Genomic DNA, 19,744 nt, shown 5'->3' on the forward strand with positions numbered 1-19,744 from the left:
GATTTTTTAAAATGTGTTTCTATTGAACATGCCATACAAATAAAGGCATTTCAATTAATTATATGAAGAGTGCCTTGGTCCTCTTTTCTCTTTGATGACCAATTCACCCCTTTTACCAAAGAGCACCTTCTGTCTACCAAATGTACTATTGTGTACCTTAGTAGCGCTTCCCTTCCTCCTCTTTCTACAAGCTATATAAAGTGTTGGGGATTGTTGGGCCTTCACCAAAGTACTCTTTCTCTGGCTGTCTCCAGTTATCTATCCAGTCTTTCTTTATGGTTCCTGCCTTGATTTCCTCAATCACATTTCCTCCCGTTTCTCCTGCCCCACCCACCCTCCCTCCTCACCCTCTTCCCCTCTCTCTAGTTTGTTTTGGTGCTGCTCCCCAGTGCCTCTGTGTAATGTGGTTACCTCATCACCTGTAGCACCAACAGGTGCGTTGTTTGTGTTGCTGTTCCAGAGATATCTGTCTTTGTCTGTGTTGCTGTTCCAGAGATATCTGTCTTTGTCTGTGTTGCTGTTCCAGAGATATCTGTCTTTGTCTGTGTTGCTGTTCCAGAGATATCTGTCTTTGTCTGTGTTGCTGTTCCAGAGATATCTGTCTTTGTTTGTGTTTCTCTATGAATCCCTGGACACAGACTGAACCATGTGTGACTGAGTAAGATGTAGCATTATCAGCAAGGGTGACTTCAGTGGCGGAATTGACCTTTCTCCCTTCTGTACATATAGCAAGGCATTCACTCACATTCCCACATACTGCTGCTCACTTAAACCCATTATTGTTGCTCTAAAGGCCCTGGTATGACAGATAAGGATGAAGCTATATACGCCATCGATCTCGGGAAGCTGATCAACGTAAAGTGGCAACACTCTTTCTCTCTCTTGTTCTCTCTCGTTCTTTCTCTCCCTCTCACCCCTCCTGTTCTGTACTCAGTTTAGCCTCATTCCAATTTTCCAACCACATTTTTTTTTCTCTTGTAACTTATTTTTTGTTTGGGTCTCACAAAGGCTCTCTGAGCATTAATCTTTGAGCAGTTTAGACCTCTGTATAGTGAATAATGCAGGGCACAGTCCGATGCTCCCCAGGCGACTTCACCTTGCCTGAATGGATGAGTGCTCAAGCTGAACACACACACACATTCACCTTCTACACACCTTCTCCACAGGGAGCGGGGGAGTAACAACTCACAAACAGGAGGCAACATAGGATGTGTGTCATCTCCTTAAGCACATTTCTGTGTGTGTGTGTGTGTGTGTGTGTGTGTGTGTGTGTGTGTGTGTGTGTGTGTGTGTGTGTGTGTGTGTGTGTGTGTGTGTGTGTGTGTGTGTGTGTGTGTGTGTGTGTGTGTGTGTGTGTGTGTGTGTGTGTGTGTGTGTGTGTGTGTTTTTGTTTGTGCTGGAGGGTTGCCTTATTTTAAATTCAAAGCATCTATTCAATATCCAATAGATCTTAAATGCCTGTAAGAAAGTTAAAGGCCACCCAGCATCCTCGCCATTTGACCCTCTTCTGACCCTATGAATAAATTCAGAACTGGACGTGCCTGCCCTGAACAAATCTAATACCCATTATAACTTCAAAGATGTCCATTATACATTAAAGCAAAGTAACATTTGAGTGCTCTGCCTTTTCCTGGTAGCCTCATTAGGAAGACAACATCAAACGCTGAGGCGTTGTGGATAAACACTCAGGGAAGCTAATCCTCCCAATATATTCCGTCTTAGGCCTTCAGCAATAATCAAAGACCACAGGTAGGACAAGAACACATCTAGCACTGAGATTAGTAGAAGAGCTTTGGAATGAAAGGAAGAAGATCGGAGTATAGAAGGGGAAACACACTTATTAACACAGGGGATCAAACATGCTCTCAGCTGGGAAGGCCCAGGAAGCTTGTCGAGCGAAGGCTCATGAACACACGCACACACACAGGAAAACACAAACACACCCACAGCCACACACACCCACAGCCACAGCCACACCCACAGCCACACCCACAGCCACACCCACACCCACAGCCACAAACACACACACACACACACACACACACACACACACACACACACACACACACACACACACACACACACACACACACACACACACACACACACACACACACACACACAGGAGGAAGGAGATAAATAACCTGTCTTCTACCTCAGTACCACAGGTGTGTCAATGCTCTTTAGAATGGATATATCATTAGCAATTCAGGCATTTATAGTAAAGAAGAAAAATGTGAGTTTGAGGGATCATACAGGGTTTGTACCAATGTGTGTGTGTGTGTGTGTGTGTGTGTGTGTGTGTGTGTGTGTGTGTGTGTGTGTGTGTGTGTGTGTGTGTGTGTGTGTGTGTGTGTGTGTGTGTGTGTGTGTGTGTGTGTGTGTGTGTGTGTGTGTGTGTGAGCATGCGAGCTTGAGTGGCATGAGCAGTGGCAGTGTGCAGTGTGTGTGTGTGGCTGTGGGTGTGTGTGGCTGTGGGTGTGTTTGTGTTTTCCTGTGTTTGAATGCTGTGTGTGTGTGGCTGTGGGTGTGGGTGTGTGTGGCTGTGGGTGTGTGTGTGTGTGTGTGTGTGTGAGCGTGTGAGCTTGCGAGCTTGATTGTACACCTGTCTGTGTGTGCACCGTGTACATGTGTGTGAGTTGCTGTTTCTGCTTAGTGTGTTATCTCTGAGTGAGAGAGCTTTAATATGACCTAGAGGAATTTCATTAGCTTCTCTACACGTGGAGCGTTTCCTCCAGATCTTCTTTCCATAGCCCTGACCTCTTGAGCTGGGGTCACACTGTCTGACACTCGTTTATAGTGTTGTGAATACCTCAGTCTGCTGCCCACACCTGCCTCTCTCTCTCTCTCTCTCCCCAATTTCCTCTCTCTATCTGTCTCTACTTCTCATACTGTCTTTGTCTGTCTCTCTCTTTGTCTATCTATCTGTCTCTCTCTATCTGTCTCTTTATCTCTCTTTCCTTCTCTGTCTGACGCTCTCTGCCTCTCTATTTCTACCTCTCTCTCTCTTTCTCTCTCTTTCTCTCCCTCCAGAGAGGAGGAGAGATGTCAGGAAGGAAAAATACCAAATAGAGCAAAGCAAGCATCCAGTTGACTGACAACCTCAGCACATTGGAGAGAGTCAGGGAAAGAGGGAGAGAGTCTGGGAAAGAGGGAGAGAGTCTGGGAAAGAGGAGAGAGTCTGGGAAAGAGGAGAGAGTCTGGGAAAGAGGGAGAGTGTCAGGGAAAAAGGGAGAGAGTCAGGGAAAGAGGGAGAGAGTCTGGGAAAGAGGGAGAGAGTCAGGGAAAGAGGGAGAGAGTCAGGGAAAGAGGGAGAGAGTCTGGGAAAGAGGGAGAGAGTCTGGGAAAGAGGGAGAGAGTCAGGGAAAGAGGGAGAGAGTCAGGGAAAGAGGGAGAGAGTCTGGGAAAGAGGGAGAGAGTCTGGGAAAGAGGAGAGAGTCAGGGAAAGAGGAGAGAGTCAGGGAAAGAGGGAGAGAGTCTGGGAAAGAGGAGAGAGTCAGGGAAAGAGGGAGAGTGTCAGGGAAAAAGGGAGAGAGGGAGGGAAAGAGGGAGCGAGGGAGGAAGTCAACATTCGGACAGATGATTTGGACCCCCTCCGAGTCTGCACTGCCCTCACTGTTTACACAGAGGAAGATTTGGGTTTTACACGTCACTGCTCATGCCTTTTTATGTGCAAAGTCACTGGCTCTGACTGAAATTGAACATCACTTGTTTGTGAGAGAGTCAAAGGTCCAGTATTTGATCTGTTGGTGGGAGAGCATGGGTGTGTATACACAGTACAGTCTACTGCACACACACACACACACACACACACACACACACACACACACACACACACACACACACACACACACACACACACACACACACACACACACACACACACACACACACACACACACACACACACACACACACACACAAACACATTTTGTGAAGAGCAGAGTGGGACAATCCCATTATTCTCTCAGGGCTCCATAAGCTGACGCATACTCACATCTCCTCCTCCCCTTTCTCCCTCTCTCTCTGCAGAAACCAGGCCAGGGGATGACATGTCCACTTTGTGCTCCCACATCTTTCAACACCACAACTACCACACTGGACCTGGTCCAACCTGCCCTAACCTGCCCTAACCTGCTCAACAACACCACAACTACCACTCTAGACCTGGTCCAACCTGCCCTAACCTGCCCTAACCTGCTCAACAACACCACATCTACCACTCTAGACCTGGTCCAACCTGCCCTAACCTGCCCTAACCTGCTCAACAACACCACAACTACCACTCTAGACCTGGTCCAACCTGCCCTAACCTGCCCTAACCTGCTCAACAACACCACAACTACCACTCTAGACCTGGTCCAACCTGCCCTAACCTGCTCAACAACACCACAACTACCACTCTGGACCTGGTCCAACCTGCCCTAACCTGCCCTAACCTGCTCAACAACACCACAACTACCACTCTGGACCTGGTTCAACCTGTCCTAACCTGCCCAACAACACCACAACTACCACTCTGGACCTGGTCCAACCTGCCCTAACCTGCCCAACAACACCACAACTACCACTCTGGACCTGGTCCAACCTGCCCTAACCTGCCCTAACCTGCTCAACAACACCACAACTACCACTCTGGACCTGTTCCAACCTGCCCTAACCTGCCCAACAACACCACAACTACCACTCTAGACCTGGTCCAACCTGCCATAACCTGCCCAACAACACCACAACTTCCACTCTAGACCTGGTCCAACCTGCCCTAACCTGCACTAACCAGCCCAACATCACCACAACTACCACTCTAGACCTGGTCCAACCTGCCCTAACCTGCCCTAACCTGCCCAACAACACCACAACTACCACTCTGGACCTGGTCCAACCTGCCCTAATCTGCCCAACAACACCACAACTACCACTCTAGACCTGATCCAACCTGCCCAAACCTGCCCAACAACACCACAACTACCACTCTGGACCTGTTCCAACCTGCCCTAACCTGCCCAACAACACCACAACTACCACTCTAGACCTGGTCCAACCTGCCATAACCTGCCCAACAACACCACAACTTCCACTCTAGACCTGGTCCAACCTGCCCTAACCTGCACTAACCAGCCCAACATCACCACAACTACCACTCTAGACCTGGTCCAACCTGCCCTAACCTGCCCTAACCTGCCCAACAACACCACAACTACCACTCTGGACCTGGTCCAACCTGCCCTAACCTGCCCAACAACACCACAACTATCACTCTAGACCTGGTCCGACCTGCCCTAACCTGCACTAATCAGCCCAACATCACCACAACTACCACTCTAGACCTGGTCCAACCTGCCCTAACCTGCACTAACCAGCCCAACATCACCACAACTACCACTCTGGACCTGGTCCAACCTGCCCTAACCTGCACTAACCAGCCCAACATCACCACAACTACCACTCTAGACCTGGTCCAACCTGCCCTAACCTGCACTAACCAGCCCAACAACACCACAACTACCACTCTGGACCTGGTCCAACCTGCCCAACAACACCACAACTACCACTCTAGACCTGCCCTAACCTGCCCTAACCTGCCCTAACCTGCCCTAACCTGCCCTAACCTTCCCAACAACACCACAACTACCACTCTGGACCTGATCCAACCTGCCCTAACCTGCCCAACAACACCACAACTACCACTCTAGACCTGGTCCAACCTGCTCAAACCTGCCCAACAACACCACAACTACCACTCTAGACCTGGTCCAACCTGCCATAACCTGCCCAACAACACCACAACTTCCACTCTAGACCTGGTCCAACCTGCCCTAACCTGCCCAACAACACCACAACTACCACTCTGGACCTGGTTCAACCTGCCCTATCCTGCTCAACAACACCACAACTACCACTCTAGACCTGGTCCAACCTGACCTAACCTGCTCAACAACACCACAACTACCACTCTGGAGCTGATCCAACCTGCCCTAACCTGCCCAACAACACCACAACTACCACTCTGGACCTGGTCCAACCTGCCCTAACCTGCCCAACAACACCACAACTACCACTCTGGACCTGGTCCAACCTGCCCTAACCTGCCATAACCAGCTCAACAACACCACAACTACCACTCTAGACCTGGTCCAACCTGCCCTAACCTGCCCTAACCTGCTCAACAACACCACAACTACCACTCTGGACCTGGTCCAACCTGCCCTAACCTGCCCTAACCTGCTCAACAACACCACAACTACCACTCTGGACCTGGTTCAACCTGCCCTAACCTGCCCAACAACACCACAACTACGACTTTGGACCTGGTCCAACCTGCCCTAACCTGCTCAACAACACCACAACTACCACTCTGGACCTGGTCCAACCTGCCCTAACCTGCCCTAAGCTGCCCTAATCTGCCCAACAACACCACATCTACCACTCTGGACCTGGTCCAACCTGGTCTAACCTGCCCAACATCCAAACAAAACCAGGACTCAGAACCACCACACCAGACCTGATCCAACAGTCCTCATATCCCCCAACAAAACCAGGACCCAGAACCCCCACACCAGACCTGGTCCAATAACCTTCCCCACACACCCCAACAACACCAGTTCTACCAATCTAGAGCTGGACAAACCTACTCAAACATCCCCCAACAACACCAAAACTACGAGTCTGGACATGGGCTAGCCTCCACCACATCCCAACAAAACCAGGGCTCAGAACCACCACACTCTGGACCTGGGCCAGACTCCTCCAGACTAGCCTACAGCACCAGCCCAGTTCTGCTCAGAACACCATGGGTTGATCTGAATCAGACTGAGTAAACATGAATCCAGATAAAGATGCTATACAGTAAATCTGTTTTTATTATGGGAGATTACAGTCTAATGTGTGATTTGCAACAAATGACTAGGGTTTTTTATTGAGCCCTTCATAATCACAGTTTAGAAGATATAAATCAAATGCACTGTGCAATGACCATAATGACATGTCCAAACTGGTTAATAAAGTACATTGTTTAATTCAAATAGGATCATTCATTCATTAATGTGTTCAGTCATTCAGTCATTCATTGAGTCATTCATTCTAGCAGAATCACCAGTCAAACAGGCTCCCCAGAGTTCTTCAGATAACTGGAACTAAAAAGGTCAGCTCAAAACCAGACTTTAATGTTCTGTAATGGTATTATAATAGCATTATCCCCCTTAGCTGCTCAAATGATATGTTGCTGTTAGAGATCAGAGATAATGCCAATGTGGATTTAATACCCAATAACAGATGAGGCCAATAACAGATGAGGCCACTATAGAACACTACAAAACATCTATAGAAACTGAAAACTAAATATAGATTGAGAGATGGACAAATGTTGCTGGGTCCCCAAAAGGATTGGTTGTGTAATGATTCTGTGTGTAAACTTCTCCTACAGACTGTGTTTTTACTATGACATCCAACTGACATTTAGCTTTGGGCAGACCACAGGGCTATTTGGTCAGAATAAGTTATTTTAAGAGGTCATGATTGCTGTCACCGTTTTTCCTCAATATAGGCTTACTGTGACGCCTCCCTGGCGCTCGAGGGCGCCAGGCTACCCATCTTTACACGCACCTGTCACCATCATTACGCGCAGCAGCGCTCATTGGACTCACTTGGACTCCTTCACGTGGTTGATTTCCCCTGTTTATCTGTCGGTTCCTCGGTGGTGTTCCCTGTGTCCGCTCAGACGCTGTTCCTGTTCTGTTTCATGTCCGTCCATTATTAAACCTTCACTCCCTGTACCTGCTTCTCATCTCCTGCGTCGATCCTTTCACTTACATTATGTGCATGATTAAATAGGCATAACCTCCATTTACTATTAAAAACAATAAGAATCATGGTATAGGAAGAAAACCTTACTGGGATTTGCATAGATTTGCATTTGAAATAGCCTTATGTTCATTTGCATGTCATTACGTTATGATTCTCTGTGTTGTATAGGTTTACAAAACACAACAGTCCGTTACTCCCTGCAGTCCAACCAAGCCATTTGTATTAGTTCAGCTGCCACCGCAGCTACTTTCTCCACAAACGTATCCTGGTCATATCTGGTCATATCTGTGGACTTTGGCTCTAACTGTAGGTAATTCAAGCACAACGGAGGTGAAGTGTGGCTCCAAACATGGGCTGAAATTTCCCATCCCGAGATAGAGAGAGAGAGAGGGGGAGGGAGGGAGGGAGGGAGGGAGGGGGGAAGGGAGGGAGGGAGGGAGTGAGTGAAAGGGAGGGAGAGAGGGGGGTGGATGAAGAGAAAGGCAGAGAGGGATGACTGTCCATGCAATTTTTGTCTGTCTTAAATAGATTTGCATTTTAAATAGCCTGATGTCAATTTTCATGTCATTACGTTATGATTCACCCATTATTCAGAATCTGTGTTGTATAGGTTTCCAGAACACGACAATCCGTTACTCCCTGCAGTCAAACCAAGCCATTATGAGATGTGTGTTTTTATGTAATTTTTATTAGTTCAGCTGCCACCGCAGCTGCTTTCCCCACAAACGTAACCTGGTCGTATCTGTCGACTTTGACTGTAACTGTAGATAATTCAAGCACAAAGAGCCCGTGAAAACGCTCTCTCAGCCAGTCGTAAATGTCATTCACCATCGGGCTGCAGAAAGGCTTTGATTTTCCCTGAAATGTGATTGCTCTGAAAGGCACAGCTAAAAGAGTCTCATTTGGCCAGACTGTGGTTGGCAAGCCTTTTGGGAATGTATTTTGGATTTTGGTACATTGTCAACATGAGGTTACTGAAAAATACCTATCTAATAATAATAATAATATATGCCATTTAGCTGACGCTTTTATCCAAAGCGACTTACAGTCATGTGTGCATACATTCTACGTATCTTTAATCTGTGTGTAGGTCCATGTTTTGAATGGCTTGGTTATTTGGAATATATTCTCAGTCTGGTGTTGTATAGCTGGAGTAGAGTAGACTCTGAGCCTAGTGGTAGATGGGAGGTTCACATGCAGTCCTGCAGCTACAGTGCCAAGGTGAGTGTTGTCTCTCATAACAGACATAAAAGGCAGGGACAGAACAAGAGCTGTATATTGACTACTTCCTCAATGCGGAAACCTATTCAGGCTTCTGTAACTCTTAGTTACTGTAAAAGGCAATGCACACTAGCTTGCTGATAATTTTGGCTAACATATTTGTGTTACTAAAGCGGCAAACTTAAAATGTGTACTTTACACCGTACACTATCACAGGTTGCTGAGTGGTTTGCAGCGTTTTTTATATGGTTGTTTACCTGTTGCATTGATTTAGTCAAAGCCATTTGAGAATGCTAGGAGAGGGACTCATGTCCCTGAAAACATGATTTGGAAACATAGGTTCCTGAGTGGCGCAGCGGTCTAAGGCACTGCCTCTCAGTGCTTGAGGTTCAAATCCAGGCTGTATCACAACCGGACGCGATTGGGAGTCCCATAGGGCGGCGCCCAATTGGCCCAGCGTCGTCTGGGTTTGGCTAGTGTAGGCCGTCATTGTAAATAAGAATTTGTTCTTAACTGACTTGCCTAGTTAAATAAAGGTTTAAAAAAATGTCTCAGTCATAGCCTACGACCCTGCACCTATTGGACATTATCTTGCCCTGTGCCTACCTTCACCTCCCTTCCCCGTGAGACACAAAGGTACACTTTGACAGGTACATGACAGCCTTCGACATCTCTGTGTGCCTGGCAGATATCTCAGCTTGGATTTCGGAACTCAACCTCGACAAGACGGAGCTGCTTTTCCTTATGGGGAAGGCCTGCCGCTCAAAGACCTCTCCACCACCTCTCCACTCCACGGTGTCCCAGAGTACAAATAACCTTGTTGTGACCCTGGACAACACCCTGTCATTCTCTACAAACATCAAAGCAGTGATTCTTGCAGGTTCATGCTCTACAACTTCCGTAGAGTACGACCCAACCTCACACAGGAAGTGCCGCAGCTCCTGATCCAGGCATTTGTCATCTCCCGTCTGGACTACCGGAACTCGCTGTTGGCTGGGCTCCCCGCTTGTGCCATCAAATCCCTGCAACATATCCAGAACGCTGCAGCCCACCTGGTGTTAAACTTTCCCAAGTTCTCCCATGTCACCCTGCTCCTCAGCACCCTCCACTGGCTTCCAGTCAAAGCTTGCATCCATTACAAGACCATGGTACTTGCCTACGGAGCAGCAAGAGGACTTGCCCCTCCCTACCTTCAGGCTATGCTTCAGGTTATGCTCAAACCCTACAACCCAACCTGAGTACACCATTCTGCCACCTCTCATTTCTTAGCCCTTCCACCCCTATGGGAGGGCAGCTCCCACTCAGGACAGCTGATTCCCTGCACATTTTCAAAAACATCTGAAACCCTACCTCTTCAAAGAGTATCTTAAATAATCCCAAAGCACCCCCCAGCACCCCCCCCCCCCAAAAAAAAACATTTTGTGAACTAACACTGGCACTTCACTCTTTTCCTCTTGCTAGCTCTGACTTTGCTACTTTATTAAAGAAAAATGCACTTACTATTACTGTGATATGTAGTTGTCCCACCTAGCTATATTAAGATGAATTAACTAACTGTAAGTCACTCTGGATATGAGCATTGGCTACATGACAAAAATAAAAAATGTAAATGATGACAGAACCTCTTTTCAATAGCTATCATTCAGGGGAATGTCAAACCAGTGGTAATTGTGCATTCATATAGGGACATGGGGTACATATGTTTAATATGAATATAATACGCCTCCTGATGTCAACAGAGCACTCTAGAAATATTGTTAATTAGATAAATAGCCTAAACTACCTGTCATTTAATGGATGGATGTAAACTACTCAAACGGCAGATGTGTGTTATTGGATCAGAATTAATCTATTCAAAGCTTCCAATTCCCGCCCCCTTAAAACAGCGAAAATCCTATGCATAATTTTTAAAAAGTCCACCCACTTGGAGGCGCGCGGGGAGAGCCATGGGATGCCTCAAGAAATGGAATCTCCCATTTGAGCTACAAGTATTGGCTAGTCTATTTTGCAACCACTAATCGGGATATTAGACAATAATCTGCGCAAAATCTGGTTGGATACATATAGCCTACCCCTGAGTCACTTTCCGTCGCTAGGCTACTGTTACCTAATGTAGCAGGCGTAAAGGCTACTCCGAACAGCTCCATCACGGAGCGACTAAATGTGTCATTTGGCAAGTGTAGGCTGGAGCACGTGCAGCTTGACTAGTGCATTTGGAACTCAGATAGGGTGTGTGTGTGTGTGTTTTTATTACACATGTGCGCACTTGATATTGATGTGTAGACACTCAATTTATATTCGATTCAGATTCAACTATAGTTGCATCACATTGGTTACTTTAGACAAGACACCTATAGCTTCGTAAGGAAATAATAATAGTTTGAAATGCCATGCGTAATTGCAGCCAAGCATCTAAACAGTTGTTATTTAAGCTACATAACAGGATTTTACTAAATATATTGGCGAATTCCAATAAATGAAAACGCAGCAAGAACTTAATCATGTACTGAATAGATATTGCTTTGTATAGAATATTTCGATAAATTTACAAAACACAGTTGATTAAGAAAGGCACACTCTTTCGACAAAAAAAAACGATCACTCACTTCTCTCTTCTCTCTCTTGCGTTGTCTTGCATATTTCTCACCCCCAGCCCTCGTTGCTGTGGCTTATTCACATCGGTGTGTCACCCACGCATTGCTCCGACTCCATCTCCAGAAGGGGGGAAGGGGGGAAGGGGGGGGGGGCTGCTGGGTATATTGCGTTTGTGACGAATCCCAGGGCTTCAAAGACTGAAACCAGGTCCAGCACCCGGACCGTAGACACACCGGTAAGGACACTCCAAACTGGGATGAACGATGGATGCTGCCCAAACGCGCACACTGGAATCAAGACAACACACCAGGAGCTATCCTGATTTTACGCTTTCTTAGACCTTCACTTCACCTGGCGCCTGTGTCGATCGAAGCCAGCGAAATTGGAGAATAACTTGATTACAATGCTTCTACAATAAATTGGGATTTAAAAATATAGATTTTGAGAGCATCTCTTCAGAAACAGGGGCACCTTTGAATTTGGATCGACATACTGTTAAAATCTACTTGGACTGGATTTGTATTCATTTTACTCATAGGAACTTTGGAATAAAGCAGTTTTGAATTGCAGGTATTCTCAGACTTGTTCATTTCATCAAAATATCTACATTAGGCTATAAATCGGCTACGCGCTCTTGAAATAATAAGTACAACGAACTTATTTGAATCAAGCTTGTGGAATTGTTGATTGTCTCTCGAAAGCATTGGAGCTTGGAACACGGAAGATACGCTTCAATGGAACTGTTAACCTTTTCAAGGTAAATATTCGTTTCATTTAATATATAGACACCTCAAAGTAACGAGTTATTGTTTCTTGCAACCGAATGTGCTATGTCAATAACATAGTGTTATATTAACCCGACATGGGATCCTATGCTTCTCGCATCTTCCCTTGAGGCAATGTGCTTTTAAGAATGACACATTTGTGTTTGATAACATATTTAGTGAATTTATTTCGCAACACTATGGTTTTAAGGTAATTCTCGTTGATGACAGACTCGCGGCAAAGCCGAGGCGCTGGTCGGCAGTTTCAGGCAGGCAAAGGAGAGAGAAAATATCCGTCACTCATCACATCAACTTCTTCTAAACCCACTGGGCATTGCTCTTTCTTCCGTTCTGGTCCCTCTCAATTCGATTACTATAAGCTGTACAGCTTTGGAAATGGAGAATAGGGCCAGATGAATTTGCTCCGAGTAGCTTTTAGTGATCCCGTTGTGGATTTATGCAGTATCAACATGTCAAACAGACGCGCTCAGGGAATCACAGCGCGCCCAACTCCTAGCTCCCTCACGGCGTCGGCGGGCTCTAGTAGGCTAGTCGCTGTCCAAGGTACCTATCCACTATCTCCGAAAGACTGGATAGCAAAGTCACCACAACGAATATCTACTGTGATTTCATGGGTTTAACCAAACCCTGGTATTTGTTTTTGATCAAATCAAATTGACCTTTCCGGGATACAAATATGGCAAATGATTTATATGATTTTTGAGATGCGTTTGTTGTGCATATTGATTGTTTCTCTAGATTTCTGTTATTATCTGCCTTGTTTGTCTAGGGAAGGAATACCTCGAGGGCTTTTTTCCCCTTCTACCCGCGTTCCCTTGTCTCTGCGTTTGGAAGTAGCTGCACATCGATAGACATGTAGCTCTCCATGTCGTGGAAAAATGCATTATTTCAGAACTCTACTCCACTTTTAAACTCTACATTTTCTTTATTTACTCACATGTTCAATAGTCCTTACTTAGTATCACATTATTTATTATAACAATATAGGCTATCCTATTCCTATATGCAGAATAAAATAACTTGCTGATGTTTTCCGTTATTTTTATTCAGCCTGTGTTGATTTATGTGGCCATAACTTATAGGGACGTGGCTTGCAGTGAAAATGTGATACATTGTGATTCTACATGTTGGTAACGCAGTCATGCTCTCTCTGCTTTGTGGATCAGTAGTCACTGAACACTTCGGGGCGAGCGTGTGATGTGCAACTGAAGCTTCTGTATCAATACAGTGTTTCCCGTATTCCTAAATAGTACTAATGGCCGGCATAAATAATACAACAATATCCTCCCCTATAGGGAAATACGTAGGATGGTTTTAATATTTTCACCTAACCGCTTCTGGTGAAACTTCCCCCTATTTCCACCCCCTTGACTCACGTGAACGCTAAATGTCTCCGGACCAAGTTTCCTTCCCCTTGTGTAGGGCTAAATGAAGCGTTAACAGCAGAGTGATCGAAAAGACAGAGACGGGGAGAGGACTATTTGCAGGAGCCTATTCGGTTCAATGCGCTCCGTGCTTTACTGAAAGGATGTCTCTTTGAGAACAGAGCGAGAAAGTCAATTGGAGTGTGTGTGTGTGTGTGTGTGTGTGTGTGTGTGTGTGTGTGTGTGTGTGTGTGTGTGTGTGTGTGTGTGTGTGTGTGTGTGTGTGTGTGTGTGTGTGTGTGTGTGTGTGTGTGTGTGTGTGTGTGTGTGTGTGTGTGTGTGTGTGTGTGTGTTTGTTTGTGTGACATAAAATAGATCAGATCATAGGTTAAAGTGATTGAGACTGGGGACCTGAAAATATTTGCGCATGGATTTGGGTGTTGAGGATAAGAGTTAAACAGGAAGTTCCGTCTTCTTACCGTAGGGGGGAGTCTACAGACACTCAATCCACTCCGCGGGGACGTCGGGACTAACGGAGCATTGCAGCGCTAGAAATGATTCCTTAGCACCGGGTGGGGTTTTTATGGGATCTCCTCGGTGAAACGGAGCGAGTTGTATCTGTGTAAAGACGCGTGTAGCCTAACCCTGTTCCTCTCGTGTTTTAAATAGCAGTAAAGGTGTGAGATACTTCAACAGGTGAAGATCCAAGATTTATGAAAGGCCCTGTTGAACAAAGCATTCATATTTCATACACGTTCCTATTCTTTTTCAGTTGTAACAATATGGATTAAATCTGTGGGTTTAGTAGCCTTGTAATGACACATGTTGATGCATATCCTTGCCTCACCATTCAACATTCTCTACATTATTTTGGGACTACCACACCACTTTCAAGGAATTCAGGGATATCAGATAGTGTCTGGTCAAAGGCCTGTAAGAGTAGGACTGGCCACACAGACCCTGCAGCCACTGATATTAGTCTACTATGAGTCTTTTAGAAGACACAGGGATTATAAATAGGCCTTGCCTCCACAGGATCCTCCTGACTGGCAGGCAGGCAATCTTTGAGTCACGGACAGACCGGGCCGAGCAAGCACAGCACACAGGCCCTTTGAGAAGCAACCATGCATGTCTTTTAACCTAGAAGTCCTCCTTTGTTTTTGTATCTCGTATCCAAGCCGCATCTGCAAATACTATGGTCCCAACCTCTCCCTTCCCTTCTCCTCTTTTCACTCTCTTCTCCTCCCTCTCTTTTCCTCTCCTCCTCCCTCCATCAGCCCTTAGCCTTACATAAACCTGGTGTGTCTCAACCTCAGTGCCACCACACGCAACCTGAAATGGAAAAGATACGGTGGGATAGAGACACGAGAGGGAAGAAAGAGAAAGAGAGAGATACAAGGTGGATTAAAGGCAAGCGAGAGAGCGAGGGACCTTAGAGAGAGTGTTTATGATGGAGACAGGCATACCCATTCTGCTCTCTTTGTCTGACACACACACACACACACACACACACACACAGAAATAGACACCCTAGAGAGAAACACAAATCTCCCTCCTCTTTAATGTTGGTGGTAATGGTTTAGTGACAGGACAGTAGAGAGTTCCATCGCCGCGAGCGTTTTACTCTTGGGGGTAAATGCCCAGATCATGCCTGTCCATTGGCTCGCCTAATTAGTGTCTAAAATAGGGGCTAGGGTTGCTGGGTGATGAGGCCTAGCCAACATGCATCGTGAGGACGCACTGCCAGGGAGGGGAACTCAGGGCGAGGCCACGCAACAGTTACAAAGTCCACACGTTACACTATGAGACTGACCAACGACTGATCAGACTGATCATCATCTGCACATGTATCACTCCAGTGTTAATGATAAATTGTCATTATTTTCGCCTCTATGGCCTATTTATTGCCTTCCTCCCTACTCTTCTACATTTGCACACACTACATAGATCATTTTATTTGTATTTTCTTTTGTGTTATTGACTGTACGTTTGTTTATGACTCTGTGTTGTTGTTTTTGTCGCACTGCTTTGCTTTATCTTGGCCAGGTCGCAGTTGTTAAATGAGAACTCGTTCTCAACTGGCCAACCTGGTTAAATAAAGGTGAAATAAATCAAATAAAAACGAGGCTCACTAACTCTGACCTTCAACACAACATCACACAGAGTGATGATATCCATCCTTTGAAACAGACATGCTTGTTTGTGTTTTCGTGTTTGGGCCTGTTGTGTGAAGCAGTCGTAAGGCTTTCTCATTAAACATTTACCCGTCTCTGATGCTAGCTCTCCATCACGCAAGGATAGAGTCTTCAGTTGGCACATCACTGGGCTTGTAGTGTGTTTTGGAGCAAATCATTCTATATATTGAAGCATTATGAGCTCAGAGGAAAAGAGAAGTAGCGTTGTTATAAACTGTATGCCAATGAATGTTTTTGTTTTTAATGAATTGGATCTCACTTTCTCTTTCATGTTCTGCTACAGCTGATCAAACAGGCTCTGAACTGCATGGCAGTAAGACATGGTATTGAATTAGTAGGAGTTATTTTGCCTGCTATGTTTTTTACTTGGGGGGTGAGAAGGGAATGAGGTCGAGAGAAACACCCTTACACCTCTTATATATATGTGTGTGTGTGTGTGTGTGTGTGTGTGTGTGTGTGTGTGTGTTGTGTGTGTGTGTGTGTGTGTGTGTGTGTGTGTGTGTGTGTACCCAGGCTGAATGTGCATTTGTAATGAGCCCCTAAGACAGAATGTACACTTGAGCCATGCATCATTATGTCCCTCCAATACAATGTGATGCTTTGTTAGAAAACCCTTTTTAGACTAAGTTTTACTTAGACTAAGTTTTACTTTACTTACTACTGACAACAAGTTTGTGCATCTGTTAGGGGTTGCTGTTAGTGTGAGTAATTGTAATGTAAAATAAAATCAAGGCTAAAGTCGTAGCCTTGTTGCAACAGCCAGAAGGCATGTAGGCAGGAGTACAGGGTTTGAAGGAGAGAAATGACACAGACATTAGACACACAGAGACAGACACAGGCATGCTCTCTCTCTCTCTCTCTCTCTCTCTCTCTCTCTCTCTCTCTCTCTCTCTCTCTCTCTCTCCCCCTCCCCCCCCCACACACACACACACACACACACACACACACACACACACACACACACACACACACACACACACACACACACACACACACACACACACACACACACACACACACACACACACACACACACACACACACACACACACACACACACACACACACACACACACACACATACTGTACACAGATGCTCTGGCATAGAAATCACAGATGGCTGTCTTTCTGCTTCCTCCACAGTTTTCTTTCAGGGGTTGTGACCTTCTGTTGGGGTAGAGAACAGCCCAGAATGTCACTTCTACTGAATGGGTTTTTTACATTCAGCTATCTGTATTTTAGCTTTATGTTGATGTGGACTGTTTAAGATTCATTTTGAATGCAACTTTTTCACAAATTGTGGTTATACAGGATATGTGGCTACTGTGTCTACATTAGAGGTACATTTCAATTTTAATTTCCGTTTTACAAATTGCAATTCTGTTTGTTCATATTGGTTGTTGTTTTTTTCAGAAAAATCAATATGAATTATTCTTACTAGCTTTCATTTAGTTTGAAAACCCCAATAATAAAAGACAGGTTATTGGATCCAATGATTTCTCCCCACTCTGTCTGTATACACCCTGATGAGAACAAGGCATGGTTGTGCTTTGATCTCAAGTCCCATAGATAGTCATCTGTATCAGAGACCACATCTCAGTGAGTCTCCATCCAATCCCCTCTGATTCCTCTATGAGCTAGTTAGCCTAGCGTCAACACAGGAACGCACCAGAGGTACCTCTATTCTCCACTCTAATTGGTTGCCTGAGCAACATGGTATCATTAAAATCATCCAAATGCTGAAAGCTGTATCATTAGAAAAATGTCAAAATGCTGAAAGCTGTTGTACAAAGGATCAAAGAATCTGTTTATATTTTTGGAAGTTGGCATCTAGTGTACTTCACTTTCATATAGCAGAGAATTCATTTGTTAGTGGAGGATTCATTTGATAGTGGACTTGAAAGTGAGTAGGGTTGCACAATTCCTGTAACTTTCAATACATTCCCTGGTTTTCCCCACATGGTTTATTTGAGCTTGTACACATTCACAGCTGACAGCTGAATTACAGTATAGAGACAAAATGAAAGAAAAATAAGATTTTAGGGGCAAATAAAGAGTTGATATAGATACAAATTGAATTAGCATAAACATCTGATTGTGTGACATAGTATGTTATGAAGTTCTATGTCTTAATATTGATATTTATAATATATACAGAATATGCTATTTCTTGATTGGGTTGTCCTGAAGGTTGGGTGCTGTTTTTGTATGTTGGGTGTCATTTGGGCATCATACACTCTACATTAGTGAGGGGCACTATCAGCCACATGCATTGTCTTTGACCTTATTCTCTGTAGATCTTCTATATTCTATCCTGACAAAATATACAGTTTCAGTTTCAATGTACACAGTACTTTATCGATCTCCATAGTGGGAATCTGTTTGTTAATTTAATGTTGTCAATATGTAAGGCACTGCTCTGCATGGTTTTACAGGCGACTGTTCTACGAGATGGGTATCATGCTGTGTAAATATGCTTAGAAACCCCAATAATAAAAGACAGGCAATTGGATCCAATGATTTCTCCCCACTCTGTCTGTATACACCCTGATGAGAACAAGGCATGGTTGTGCTTTGATCTCGAGTCCCATAGATAGTCATCTGTATCAGAGACCACATCTCAGTGAGTCTCCATCCAATCCCCTCTGATTCCTCTATGAGCTAGTTAGCCTAGCGTCAACACAGGAACTCATCAGAGGTACCTCTATTCTCCACTCTAATTGGTTGCCTGAGCAACATGGTATCATTAAAATCATTCAAATGCTGAAAGCTGTATCATTAGAAAAATGTCAAAATGCTGAAAGCTGCTGTACATAGGATCAAATAATCTGTTTATCTTTTTGGAAGTTGACATGGAGTCTACCTCACTTTCCTATAGCGGATGGTTGAAAGTGAGTAGGGTTGCAAAATTCCTTGAACCGTCATTAAATCCTCTGTTTTTGTTTTCTTCAGAAATCCCAGATGGAGGTTTCCCGGTATGAGGAGGGAATAACCAGGAAGTCCGAAGTCCTCCGAAGACGATCTCTGGGAAACAGAATTTTTTGAAAGTTCCAGGAATTTTGTTAACCCTAAAAGTGAGTGTTATTATAGGCTGCTGGTGTTTTAATCTTGTCCATATTGGAATTATAACACTGAGTGGTAGCACTCAGAATCACACTTAGTTCCACATGTTGCAACAGAAAAGAGAAGATAAGGATGTAGTAAGGTTTATTTGAGCTTGTACACATTCACAGCTGAAAGCTGAAAGACAGTACCCAGTCAAAAGGAAAGAAAAAAAATAAGATTTTAGGGGGAAACTGTAACAGCGTTCTTCGTTTGTCGAAAGAGAGTCGGACCGAAATGCAGGGTGGTGGTTACTCATGTCTTTAATGAAAGAATAGCGATACATGAAATAACTAAATAAATACAAAAACAACAAACAGAACGTGAAAACCTATTACAGCCTATCTGGTGAACACGACACAGAGACAGGAACAATCACCTACGAAATACACAGTGAAACCCCGGCTACCAAAATACGGTTCCCCATCAGAGACAACAAGAATCACCTGACTCTGATTGAGAACCGCCTCAGGCAGCCAAACCTATACTAGACACACCCCTAATCAACCACAATCCCAATGCCTACAAAAAACCCAATACGACAATACAATAACCCCATGTCACACCCTGGCCTGAACAAATAATTAAAGAAAACACAAAATACTAAGACCAAGGCGTGACAGAAACAAAGAGTTGATATAGTTAAAAATTTAATTAGCATAAACATCTGATCGTGTGA

At 44.9% G+C, this 19,744-nt stretch overlaps 2 protein-coding genes across 2 annotated transcripts in view; one reads left to right on the plus strand and one right to left on the minus strand.

The window, feature by feature from the left end:
- The window catches only part of LOC118371072 (t-SNARE domain-containing protein 1-like), a 172,677-nt gene extending 164,900 nt beyond the window's left edge, over positions 1–7,777 (minus strand). The window contains exon 1 of the mRNA XM_052489876.1: positions 7,644–7,777. The gene's annotated coding sequence lies outside the window, so the exon portion shown is untranslated. The remainder of the gene's footprint in view (positions 1–7,643) is intronic.
- Positions 7,778–11,796: 4,019 nt separating this feature from the next.
- Positions 11,797–19,744, plus strand: part of LOC118372769 (adhesion G protein-coupled receptor B1-like) — a 117,518-nt gene continuing 109,570 nt past the window's right edge. Inside the window, exons 1-2 of the mRNA XM_052489880.1 lie at positions 11,797–12,376; positions 18,916–19,037. The gene's annotated coding sequence lies outside the window, so the exon portion shown is untranslated. The remainder of the gene's footprint in view (positions 12,377–18,915; positions 19,038–19,744) is intronic.

This window comes from Oncorhynchus keta, chromosome 31 (assembly GCF_023373465.1).
Source record: "Oncorhynchus keta strain PuntledgeMale-10-30-2019 chromosome 31, Oket_V2, whole genome shotgun sequence".
NCBI lineage: Eukaryota > Metazoa > Chordata > Actinopteri > Salmoniformes > Salmonidae > Oncorhynchus > Oncorhynchus keta.